The following is a 13979-nucleotide window of genomic DNA, read 5'->3' on the forward strand; positions in this document are numbered from 1 at the left end:
TTGAAACACAAAAGAAATATGATTAAATCTAGGACGTCCAATTTTTTTGGGCAAGGTTAGGGGGGGGGGGTGCTTGTTAAACAACCTATATGAAATTAGTAATGGATTAGAAAATTTAATCATTTAATCGAGAAGATATGATGAGATTAAGGCAAAATGTTATTACTAAGTTTGATAATTTATATTAAGAAAAGAGAGAAGAGATGATTGATATTTCAATTTAATACTTATGTTTTTATCCTTTATTTCCTTAGGGGTTAAGATGTTAATACTTAATTGTTAGGTAGTGGGACAGAGACTGACTACTAGAGCATTGGAAATTGTTTTAAACTAGTCACTAACCTATGCAGGACAGTTCAATGAAAAAGATTTATATTTACATATTGTAAAAAAGAACATACTTGACTCAATTAGAACTTGTTTAGAAACCTAATTCAATTAGAATTTGTTAAATTTTGGGCTGTTTTATACCAAAGGATAGTGAGTTCAAATTAGTTTAAACTAACATAGTTTAGCACTATTTGTAACTCTCTCTCTCTCTCTCTCTCTCTCTCTCTCTCTCTCTCTCTCTCTCTCTCTCCCTTACACACACACATATGAAATGATAATGAGGACAAATGTGAACTTTCAAAACATTATAGATATGATTTGATTTGATTATTTATTAGACTTTTCTTGCAATAGAAAGAACGTGTTTCTCTTTACATAGAAATAAGTCAGTATTTCTTTTCCATTAAGAAATAGGAATTAAAGTTTTATATTTAGGCATTGCTATTATGTGTTTGGTGGGCTCGATCATAATAGGAATTTTGGGGTTGAAATATATGCAAAATGTGATTATGTTTGGATGCTAGAAGATGCCTAATAACTTTTAGGGTGTGATTTATATGTATTGAGATTTTCCTTAGTTTGTGTTGGTGAGGGATTGTAAGTGTGCTTGTGGTTTACTAGGTTATTGCGTATAGTTAATATAACATATACTCACCACTTAAGCTCTGATACCATTTCGTTGTGGAGATAAACACTTTAGGGAGGCTCCTTGAGTAGTTAATATAGTATATAGAGACACACTTAACCCAAAAGACCTAAGCCCAATGGGTATGAGCTCAACTATGTTATATTAACCACTCATTCTTTTTCATTATTATTTAAAGTGGGACTTCACTCAAACGTGTATACCCAACAGAAACAATGATTGTCTTGTGCAAAGAGAGCTTTACTTGGATTAATGTGGAGATGTCACTACAATAAAGAAGATTAGTTAAGGTGGAGATTTATGGGAAATTGCCTCAAGTTGCTATTTTAACTTTGTTACTCATTACATTTTCTTTTTTCTTTTTCTTTTTTTTGGTCATGAAAGGAAAGTATTTTATTTGCTAAAGAAGTAATTTGGTATCACTTAACTACTAAGAAATTAAAATCAAAGCCTTACATATAATTACTTTGTTAAGAGTTTGGTGGCTCCAAAGTCCAATCCAAGATATTCCCCCTTATCTGGGAAGTAACTTTGTAGTTTTATTTTTATTTTTGCTCAAAATCTTTGTAGTTTTACTTAGATTGAAAGATGCATGCATTAAAATCTATGCATAGTGTGAGAACATAGGCCTATGATTGCTATTTCTACCAAGGCCAACTTTTGAAAGAGAAGATTCACTTTTAGGAATAGAGGTTTTCGATAAGTTGCTCATAGTTTTTCTTTTCTTTTTCCCCTTGAAATTGGGTTGGTGTACATTGTACTGTAGTACAAGATTGAAAAAGTGCATTAGATGGATACCAAAGCATTTAGAATGAAGGGTGCTTTTAGAGACAAAAGGCCCTGGGGAGATTTATAGTATGTGATCCATGGATATATGATCAATATATTTTTGAGATTGAAAGATGTCTATTACAATTTGGGGTCAAAAGATACCTACAGTAACTGAATTGAGTGTGCTTTGGGTGGATCAGGATTTGAGTTATTTTGTGTCTATGAATGATTATGAGTTGTTTGTGTTTATAAGGTTTTTGAGCGTTGTTTGTGAGGCTGGTGTTCATAATCTATATTGTTGATAGTCAAGTTTGATTGCAATTGCCTTGGTTTTTTAGTCCGTGAGTCATTCATCTTCCTCTTCTATGTATTTGTGCTTGCAACTTGCTATTCAATTTATAAACTATGATTCATTGGTCAATTGCTTTGTTTTTCTATTGTTTCACTCTTAATCATAGCCATGAATTCAATGAATAGCTTGCATATAGTACGGTGTGAAAACACATCAATTCATGATGTTTCGATTTATGGAAACTTCAATACACCTAACAATGATGTGATTGATATGGAGGATTCAAAAAATACAGTCATTACAAGGTGTCACATCGATACTGGAGATGATGCTATCTGTCCAAAGACATACACTGCCCCCCTTTATAACTTGACCGTGACAAACTGTTGGATTTGAACAAAATCTTCAGCGATCAAACTTGGTAGTGCTAGTTCATTCGATTTTAAGGGTCTAATTTTTGACAATATCAAAATTGTACAGTCTCATAAAGGGATGGAATTGCAGATACATGATGGAGGTAATACGCTTTTCTTGTATTATTGAGAATATTTCTTGAATGATTAACAAATTAAGCTCCATTTCACTTTTACACCTTTTTTTTTTCTTTTTTAATTCTGAAGTTTTAAGTATTCACCCTGTGTAGGAAATGTAAGCGAGATTACCTTCTCAAACATAAACATAAGCACAAGATACTATGATCCTTCTTGGTGGGGAAGAGTGGAGCCTATATATGTGACAACATGCCCAAGGTACTCCAGTGCAAAGGAGGGTTCAATCTCAAATGTAGTTTTTATTAACATCACTACAAATTCTGAAAATGGTGTGTTCTTATCAGGTTCTAAACATGGGCTAATAAGCAATTTGAGATTCATAAATGTGAACCTGACTTACGATGATGGAAAAATTATTCTAGTGGATTGATAGATTACAAACCAGGATGTCAGGGACTTGTTAATCACAGCATTGCTGGGATCATCATGGAAAACATTGAAGGTTTGGAGGTTGAAAATGTTAACATGAGATGGTCTGATCACCAATCAAGACACTAGAACAATCCTCTTGATTTCAGGCCTTCAACTGTAAATAATATTTCTTTGTTTAAGTTTCGTTCAAGTTTGTACATAAAATGATAGTGGCATACATGAGCATGGTTTTGAAATCTGGATTGTTTAAAAAACCAGAATAGGGAGAAGTTAGAGGATTTTGAGGTTGGATCAGGGTTCAACCGAGGTCAAACCGTTATGTGTCATTTAATTTTTTATTAGTTTTTGTACTTAAATTGTATTTATATGTATTGATTTCCTATTCCTTATCAATAAAATGCATGTGACCCAATGGTTTGGGCTTTGGAAATGCTTATTCGCATGTTACATACCCCTCTCTTCTCTTTATGAGGTAAGGATAATCAAAGTTTGAATCCTCCTATTTCATTATTGTGAATATTGAATTGTTGAAAAAAAAAGAAAAAAGTAAAAGATATGTATCTATAGATGTATCATGTATGATATAGAACACATTCTTATGAATCTCATCTAAGGTTTTCTGTGATCAAAGGCATGGTAAGTGGTGATAACTTTTCCCATAAGTTGGGTCAAATTTTTTTTTTTTTTTTAAATTGAGAAATTTGTAAATATATGGTCATCCACTCCTTTTATGGTTTAAGTAACCATCTTCTTCCTTGACAAAAATTACTCTTTACATGGAAAGTAACAATTAATTATGATCTAGTTGAAATTCCATCTCCAATTATTGTTGTATAGTCTCTAGGAGGAGCTTTGACACCTAACTATCCAAAGTTAGGCAGAAGGATGTTGGCAAAAGCATTGGACATGGACGAAGGTATACAAAACTCCTTCAACCTTATCTTTGGATGCTAGCCTTGAGCTGAAAAAAACTTGCAATTGGCTCGACTGCATTGACGCTGTGGGAGGGTAAGGTCCGAGTAAGGAATAGAACCCATGGGCCCAGTCCGAGGAGGTGGAGGGGCCCACCCACACATCAGTCTTGACTCAACACAAGGATAAGAATTTGAGGAGGAGAGATGAAGAGACCAACTCCCTGAGGAGCCCGAAGAGCGAGCGTTCCTTAGATTACTTCGAGCAGGCCACTTGCACCAGAAGACAAAATAATGAAGAAGATAGTAGAGATGTGCAAGAAAAGAATAAGGAAAATATATAGATAAAGCAGCCATCACCTCTGCTTTCAATGCAATGCACCAACTCAACTTGTTGCATTAATGGAGGAATGACCCTTGAACAGTGTCCTCATAGCTTGTAACACATTTTTCCATCTCTAGCAAAACACTGAAGGGACAAGCATCCAAAGGAAGGTCAATGACTATAGAAATGGAGAGCTGGGATGCAATTCAGCTGACTATATAAAGAAAGGAAACCCCTCTAAAACGAGGGACAAAAAACTGAAAAGAAACACTTCCTCTGTAGCACTATCTTGTAATTGAAACTTGAATATTATATGAACTGATGTCCCTCGACCTAACCCAAGGAAGTTTTAATCTAAGAATTTGCTACTCTCTGGTAACTTATGTTATATTTTTCCATTCACTTGCTTCTAAGACCATATAAGCATATCAAGGTTAACCTCAGAAGCTCACTCTCTAACAAATTAATTGTATTGGGCCATTATACATAAATTTTCTATTCTAGAAGGGCCTAAGTATATACACCACACCTAAAGACGCTATCCAAATTAGAGTTCTAAATACATAAAATCCTAAATCTTTAGAACCTAACAAACTCCCCCTTTGGCAATCCGTGACAAAACACAACTTAGAAGCTCAAAGTTTACAAAATAAAAGCCCTTTACAAAAATAATGCTCATAAAACAAATTCAATCCTAACTACTATCCATCAGTTGTAAGTGTAGACAGCAGCTCAATTGAATCAACCTGTATATTTCCTGAAACATTAAACAAAATGCATAACCGCATGTGTGGAAACAATACAAGTAAACAAATTAAATTCTTGATTTCAAACAACACACAATAAAGACATATATCAATGAATAACTCATAAATATAAATCAATAAACAGTTTGAAAATACTCTTCCCCTGAAAACAAAAACTCTACAAAGTACTCCCCCTTTTTGTGACGGAATGCCAAAGGGCAAACAAACACCATCATCAAAAGGGAGGTGTTCTAAACTGTGCCAACTCCACACGCAAGGCACGGATCTCATCGAGCACGTCCACCAAAATCTGTCCATGAGCCGCCTGAACGGTCAAGACATGATCCAACGTACGTCGAATGTCCGAATCATTCGAAGTAATCGATGGAGGAACATCAGCATCAGCAACAGCAGCAGCACCCGATGTCTCAGCAGCATCAGCACCTGTAGAAAAGGGAGGAGGGGGAACAGCACTAGATGTCGCACCTCTAGGACGCGAAGGAGCAACTCTCAAGTGAGCAGCCCTCTGTCTAAGAAAGGTGGCACCTATGGGAGCAACGACATGCACAGGCTCACCAGACGGGAAACCATCTAGACCTAAAAAGAGCAAAATCCTATGAATAAAAATAGGAGGAATAAGCGCATGCCCTACGGCAGAACTCCTATGAACCTCGTTCAAAGAGCGAAGGAACAGATGAGGGAAACTGATCAACCCACCAGAAACAAAAGTATACAAAAACACACATCGCTCAAGAGGGAAAGTGTGGAAGTGAGAAATAGGCCACAACGAATGACACGTTATCCTAAAGAAAAGATAGGCAGTCTCAATAAGCTCAACGGACATGATCCGAGGATCAGAACCCCACTGGATAGATGACCCAATGATGTATGACAGGACAACATCTAAAGAGGGTAACTCATCATAGGGATAGTCAGGCTCCCGAACAACCGGAATCCCAGGAGCCTCAGCCACTACCCGAGGGGTAATAGTGAACTCAACACCTCGTATCCAACTCCTAACAAGGGTGTTGGAATCATAGATGTGGCAAGAGAAGTTCGAGAAGAACTCTCTAATCAGGGCGGTTGAGGGTGGATGATCTATCTCTAAGAGAGGCAACCAACCTCTAGACTCAAAGTTAGCCCTAATGGCCAGATCAATCTCATCTAAAACCACAGCACGCTCAGCCTAAATCTTACGCTTACTGTTCAAAGTATCAAAGGCCTCTCTACACTTATCATTCCTAAACACCTCACTCCCAGAGGGAGACTCAGAGGAAGTGGAAGGGGTCCTATGGGCTCTAGTTTTCCTAGGCATGGTGCTAGGATAAGGACCAAAACACAGAGCAAAGGAACAAAAACACAAAAGAAAAAACCAAGGGCAGACTGCAACTTAGCACAAAAAAATATAAAACAAAAATTTATATGATGCATGAACAATTTAAATGGTATGATGCATGTCCTAATGCAGTGCAATTAAGTCCAAATAAGTTCAAATTCACAAAATTGGCTTGAACATAGAGGTATTAACACAAAACCACAAAATTTGGAAAACCACTTGATCAATTTGAAAGATATTGACTAATTGATCATCTTACAAGATAGATTTCAGAAAATAATGACCAATTACATCAATTGAACAAGCCAATTTCATCAATTTAACCCAATTTGACAAAATCCCCAATTCGGAGCAATTACAAACCCTAGAATTTTCAATTTTTCACAAACCACCAAATTGATCAAATTAACCAACATATATCATTAATATAACAATATAGAGACAAAACCCAATGATCAATTTCAGAAAACATGGCTTGAAACATCAAAAACCCCAAACATGAATAGTTCCGAAAATACCCAATGCAATGCATGAAAACATGAAATAAAATGCAAAAGGAAGGGCATAAGGGTCTTACCGGCCTTGGGAGACAAAAACCTTGCAAAAATTCCGGAGGAAAACGAGAAAAAATCCTTAGTGGAGCCTAGCCAAGTCGAAGAGAGAGAGAGGAAAGTTTGAAAAGTTTTGAAAAAGTGTCTTTGAAAAAGTCCAATCTGACTTTTAAAAAAACATGATTCCTCAATCGATCGAAACAGACAGAGGCTCTCTCTAACATATTTAAAAATTTTCGATTGATTGAAAAATAGAATGGACAGAGGCTCACTAAATTTGAGGAAAAACACAGTTTTTTGAAAAACATTTAGAATCAACTCAAAGCATTGAAATTTAAGAACAAAATGCATGAGTATGTGATGATGTGATTTTCAAAAACAAGAATTTTAAGCCCAAATTTCCCAAAAATAAATTTCTTGCATTCTCCCTAAATTTTCAAGCAACAAATTAATTTTGCACAAAATTCAAAGCATTTGCAAAACTTGGTTGGTCAGACCATAAACACACACAATAACATGTACAAAATTTAGCAAAGAGTAACTCGTGTAGTGTGTGCAACTAGCAAAAGTTTGAGATACATGTGAGGTAATATGTGAATAGCAATCAATCACAAAGTCTACAAAATTCATCACAAAGAATTTAAAAGAGACTATCACCTAAAGAGTTACATCATATAACTCCCACATCTCCTAGATCATAAGCTTGCAATCATGTAAGTTTCTTGAATTTATGCCTCATAATATACACACCAATTTTAAGTCATGTGAGTTTGGCATCAAACCTAATAGTACACACCAATTTTAAGTATTAAGCAATTTAAACCAAGGCTTCACCTTATGTTCTTTTTGTGCATGTGCTACACTTTTTCGAGCACAAAATCTTATGATATGCACTAAGGTGTTCATGATTGGCTAGTGAACAGTGGTGAGATGGTTATTTATGCCTTTCTCTAAAAGTTCAAGTCCAACTTCAAAAACATGTGACTTCAAAATTAAGATAGAGTAATCAAAAACCATAAACATCTTTCCCACACAACATGCACTACAAAGTTTCAACTAGTAAAGTACAAAAAGTAAGCTCATCAAAGCTAAACAAGGTACAAATGATATGTTATGTGAAAATAAATTGACCAACCTTGTTCTCAAAAACCAAGAAGAATAGTACAAAACACAATTTACTTCCTTTCTCTTCCCTTTTTCCTTTTTTTTATTTTTTTATTTATAAAAAAAAAAAAAAAAAAAAAAAAAAAAAAAAAAAAAACACCTAGAATGAAATGCATGAATGTTATGCAATGCAAATCCTAGAAAAACAAAAAGAACAAAACCAAAGAACAATGGTCACAAAGGGTAGAACAAAGAAGCACAAGGACCATGTCAGAAACACTCAGTTAGTTCAAGTATTTTGCATCCAAAACCTTTTAGATGCACCATGAGCATTGGAGTTCTTATTCACATGGGAATGATTACCAACTCCAGGATTGGAATAAAGGTTTAAAGCCTTTACCAATTCACCAATAAGTACCATAGGATCTTGTGCTTGAGGCACAGGTACTTTTGGTTTGTTTGCTTTCTTTGCAGCTTGCAACTTGTAACAGTTAGGACGTATGTGTCCAGACTTTCCACAAAAATGCAAAACCCATGCAGGCTTATCATGTGTCTTGTCCTTAGATAGGGTAGGCTTCTTAGACTTAAACTCTTTCAGATCAACCCTAATCTTCCTAGATGATGAAACTTCTATAGGTTTGACAACCTCACTCACAGGGGGTTTGACAGTTTCACTCACTATCTCACTCACAGAAGGTTCAAAAGAAGATGAAAGAACAAACTTTGTGAAATGGGGAGCAGACACAGAGATGCTTTCAATATAACCTAATCCAGTTTTGTCAGAAGAAGACTTTTGAACACTCAACATTTGATCAAGTTTAGAACTAGCAGATCTAGCAACAGATAAATCAAGTTCCAAAGATTTAACTTTATCAAGCAAAAGCATATTCTCAGTTTTCACATTGTTCAAAAGTTCATTAGCATCAAACAGTTTAACAAGCAAATTCTTCTTATCAAGCTCAAGAGATTCAATTTCCTTCAGGCCAAGTTCAACATTCATAGCATCCTTTGCAGCAACTTTGTAAAGTTTATTATAAGCCTCTTGAAGATCTGCATCTTCAGAGAGTTCCCCATCAGAAGGGTTCTCTTCAACAGATATGCTCTCATCGACTATAGCAGTAGCGGTGAAAGCAATGAAGTTTCCATCCTCATCACAATCAGACTCATTATCTGAAACTTCACCATCACTAAGGGTTACAGCCATAACCTTACCCTTAGACTTCAAATAGGTAGGACATTCAGATTTCATGTGACTATACCCTTGACATCCAAAACACTGAGAACCCAAAGAATTATTAGAAGTTTGACCTACTTTTTCTCTAGATTTATCATTATTGTTAACCTTAGTGGGATCATGCTTCCTAAAGTTTCTAGGTTCAGCAGTGTTCGTACCTCTTGCCTTTCTATTACTATTCCTGAGAAAGTTTCTAAAATTCTTGGCAAGATAAGCAATCTCTGTAGCAGAGAGCTCATCATCAAATCCACCTCCTTCAACATCATCAACTGACTTGAGAGCCATTGATTTGGATTTGATAGTTTTGGGTAGATCCAACTCATAAGATTGAAGAGATCCTACAAGTTCATCAACAGGGATGGAGTCCACATCCTTACTTTCAGTAATGACAGTCACCTTGGGTCTAAAGTCTTCAGTTAAAGATCTAAGTATCTTCCTAACAATTTTAGGTTGATCATAAATTTCACCCAAGTTAAAAGCAGAATTAAAAATATTATTCAATTTAGCATAGAATTCATCAAAAGATTCATCATCAGACATCCTAATGCTTTCAAATTTAGAAGTCAATTGCTGCAATTTATTTATCTTGACAGCCTTTGTGCCTTCTTGCACAGTCTTGAGGATATTCCAAGCAGTATGAGCAACCTCAACATTAGAGATTCTCTTAAATTCTTCCATAGAAACAACGTTAAAGATAGCATTCATAGCCTTGCTATTAAACGCAGCTGCTTCTTTTTGAGAAGTTTCCTACTCACTAACAGGAGTAGTGGGCTTCTCCCATCCGTATTCAACGGAGTTCCACACTCTCTCATTAATAGATTTCAGGAATGCTTTCATCCTTATTTTCCAATAAGCATAATTATTCCCATCAAAGTGAGGAGGAATAACTAGAGAGTGTCCGTGTTCCATGACAACAAGGGTCAAGGATCAGCTCAGTGATCAAAAGATCAACAACAAAAGAGCTACCCGCTCTGATACCACTTGATAGTTTTTAGAACCCTTAAAACCAATTGATTTAACCTAGGTAATTAGCCAAGTTGTTACTTAGTCCAATTTAACAAGTCTAGATTATCACAATAACAAAGATCAAATCATGCAAAGCAGCAGAAAATAAATAACACAAGATATGATCACCTAGAAAACCAAACCGGTAAAAACCTAAGGAGGATTTGACCTAGCTATCCTCAAGGTAAACTTGAATCCACTATCTTGAAAGAATCGAAGTTCATACAATAAGACTTACAAGCCTCCACGCTTGACTTCTTATTACTACCAACCAGTAGAACTTACTGACACGACCACGTACAAACTCCGAATCCACGGACTCCTTCTTTCTTGGATTCACCACCAAATACAAGCACACCCGCTTGTGTTTTCTTTAAACTTCAATGGCAGCAACTGAGTTGATCATCAAGGTGTAGATAAATCTTTTCCTTGAAAACCCTAAGTTTGTGTAAAGGAAAGCTCCTCTAAATCTCACAAGAGATTTACACAAACCGCAATATGAGCAATACTAAAACGTGGCTAGGGTTTGCCTTTTATACTTAGGACAAATAAGAAACCCTAAAAACGTTTTAAAACAACTAGGGCTGAGTTGGAAAATTCTGCAGAAAAACATTCTGCCCGAGCTTCGATCGATCGAGCCTAAGCTTCGATCGATCGAGCCAGGCCGAAATGCATTAATCTTTTCTGCATTAAGCTCGATTCCAACTTTACATAAACACACAAATTTGAGCAAGACTAAAACACTTCTAAACACATTGCTTTGATCATGGTTTGCCAACAATACAAATTAGAGTTCTAAATACATAAAATCCTAAATCTTTAGAACCTAACAGAATTTGTTCAAACCATGGAAGGTAAAGCAGTTCTAGGTGAGAGGTATTTATTAGTGTGACTTGCTTATTGATTGGCTAAACACTGATGTAATGAATATGAATAGTATTTAATGCAAGTTATCTTTGATTAGTTTAAGGGAGAAAAAAAAAATACCCCAACATACTATCTCTATCTAAAACTTCCAAAGAAGAAAAGTTTCAGTTGCTCCATATACTCCATGGTGGTTTTGATATATAATTCTATGTTTTCCACTTTGTATTTCATTTGTTTTGACTCTTTCTTTTTATAAATATTTATTATTGCTACCTTTTCATTGATTTGTTTTCTTTTATCCTCTATGGGCAAATGCACTTCCAACATGGACCCTTATGATCACTATTACATTTGTAAAAGTTTTTATGTCGATATCAATTTCAAAGTGTTAGATTCGATCAGTATGTTGTGCCCTAAGCATGTAATAATTCTAATAAATTTATTGCGAAAATAGGTAGGAGGATGATTACTAATTTACTGTCAGCACTTAGGTTCATTTACACTTCTAATACATGTTGCATTGAGTGATTTATTTTGAAAGATTACTTATTTTCTCAAAATTTGATATAACCTTAGTGAATTTTTTTCCCCCTACAGAATATTAAAAATAAGCAAATATGGGGTTTTTGGATGTCACCCTTGATGTACTCATAAAACATGATACTGATTAATAAGTTTTTTTATACAGAGTTTTGATCAAAGTAAATTCTTAAATTACCTATCTATGTCTTTCTTTTTCATTAGATTCGTTTAGATTTAGGCTTTTAGTTTATATTTGATTAATTTATATTAGATTTCATTTACATTGTACAAGGTCACACGGCAGCAAAGAGAGCAGGAAAAGAAATGTAAACAAAGTAGGTGCAAGCAACAGAAAGAGGCTTTGGTTGAACTTTGAAGTTCACGAAGAAGACAATAGGGTTTTTTTAATGTGGTATGAAATTTAGTCTCCTTCTCTCTATGTCTCTTCCTTTATTTTTTGTTGTCCAAAAAATTTATCACGCTCTTTGTTCTGTTTTGATTTTTTGATATCATTGTTTTTTCCTTTGCAAATGTTAATGTTTTGTTATTCACTGGAATTGTTTTAGGGACCCATGAAATATATCTAGCCTACAATTCAAATATTATCAATTCTAGATCTCTTGCTAATAGCAAAAGACTTCACATTCTTACCCTTTTTTACCGTCACAACTCCAGTTTTTTAAATCAAGCTTGGTTAGTTTGAATGCAATACTGAAAATGTTCGCCTCGATAGGAGAAAGAGGAATATGCAAATACAAAAGATGTCTACTATTTAATGCCAATCTCTTCCTCTCTCCTTGGAAGACTAACAATTAGAGGTTTTATTCTTTAAGGGCACTATTTGTTTTCTCTATCCTAAAAGACTCCATATATATATATATATATATATATATATTTTAAGGACTATGATAGGCCAAAAACAAATTGACCCCTTGTGATAAATTAACCAATTAATTTAGCCAAGTGAATTAATTAAGTTAATTAACATGCAAACGCATGGTAGCACAAACAAATCACCAATAAACTAAGTATGCGGTGGAAAATAAATTTGACACAGTGTTTTGTTTACGAATGGGGAAAACCAACACGGCAAAAACTCCACCAAGTGATTTTCAGGTCACCACTTCTGAAATTTCACTATTATCACAACAAGCGATTACAAGTAAAAGAATTTCAATACCTTATACCAACCTACAGTTGAACCCTTACCCCAATACCCAATTGGACTTATTCTGTAGTGACAATTTCTCCTTTCGATGCACAGCTCCCAAGTACGTGACTAACTAATTGTGTGGATCCCAGTACACGAATTCAATCACCAACTAGAGAAGGTTGTTGGCTACAAAGTTCTTTAGTTCATCCCAACAATGAAGATCAAGAAGATGCTTGGTCACAAAACCCTACGGTGCATAAACACAACAACTTCTTCACAAACGATGAACTAGGGCAAATTCTGTCTCTGGTCACAATTTGCTTGAACAAACTTTGCTTAACACTTGTGCAACTTGTGAACACTTTGACGACCCTTAAAATAATCCTTTTATATGTCTAGGGTTCTGAGAAAAGAAAGCCCAAACACATAAAACCGGATTGGATTCAAAATAGAACTGGAATTCAATTTTTCATAAAGCTCGATAGATACCTGTCTATCGAGATGCTGTTGAGCAGCTGTCAAGCCACGTGGCTGAAACAGCTTCTTAAGCTCGATGGATAGCTAACTATCGAGCTAGCTATCAAGCTTTAATGAACAACACTTCTTCAGCTTGAATCTTGGATAGACTTGCATGTCTTCAACACTTGATCTTGAAACATAGTTTCTTGAAGTATTAAACACATTCTAGATCTACCCAAATACAAGTAAAGTGCGTTTTGTTAAAGGATTAGCCAATTACATAAAATAGTGGCATATGTTCCTAACAAGTGAATCATATATGTCCTAACAGACTATATATATTGTTTTTGTATTTGAGGCTGCGTTTGTTTTGGCTTCAAACCACTTTCGAAAATGGTTTTCCGTAAAAATGTGTGTTTGGTAAGCACAGGAAAATAGGGTCAACGGAAATTAATTTCAGCTTTGACCGAAAATTCCCCTCTCAAGCCGGAAATCAATTTCAATTGCTATTTTACCTTCAAATGGATTTTGGAAAACACAAACAAAGAGAGAGAAAGAGGGAGACAGCACACCCCCCGGCCAGCCAAGCTCCGGTTAGAGAGATCGCACCTAGAGAGAGATCGAACCCAGAGCCCAGAGCCCTTCGACTTCGCACCCTTCGACTTTGCCGTTCGACTTCGACTTTAAATTGCACCCAGATCGCACCCTTCGACTTCACCGGCGAACCCAGAGCCCTTTGACTTCGCACCCTTCGACTTCACCGTTCGACTTTGACTTCGAATTGCACCCAGATCGCACCCTTCG

The 13979-nt window shown here is 35.6% G+C and overlaps 1 pseudogene; it reads left to right on the plus strand.

Moving 5' to 3' along the window:
* The first annotated feature begins 2207 nt into the window (after positions 1 to 2207).
* On the plus strand, positions 2208 to 3169 carry LOC126691226 (polygalacturonase-like; annotated as a pseudogene).
* Positions 3170 to 13979: the final 10810 nt, after the last annotated feature.

Source organism: Quercus robur, chromosome 7 (genome assembly GCF_932294415.1).
Source record: "Quercus robur chromosome 7, dhQueRobu3.1, whole genome shotgun sequence".
NCBI classification, from domain to species: domain Eukaryota; kingdom Viridiplantae; phylum Streptophyta; class Magnoliopsida; order Fagales; family Fagaceae; genus Quercus; species Quercus robur.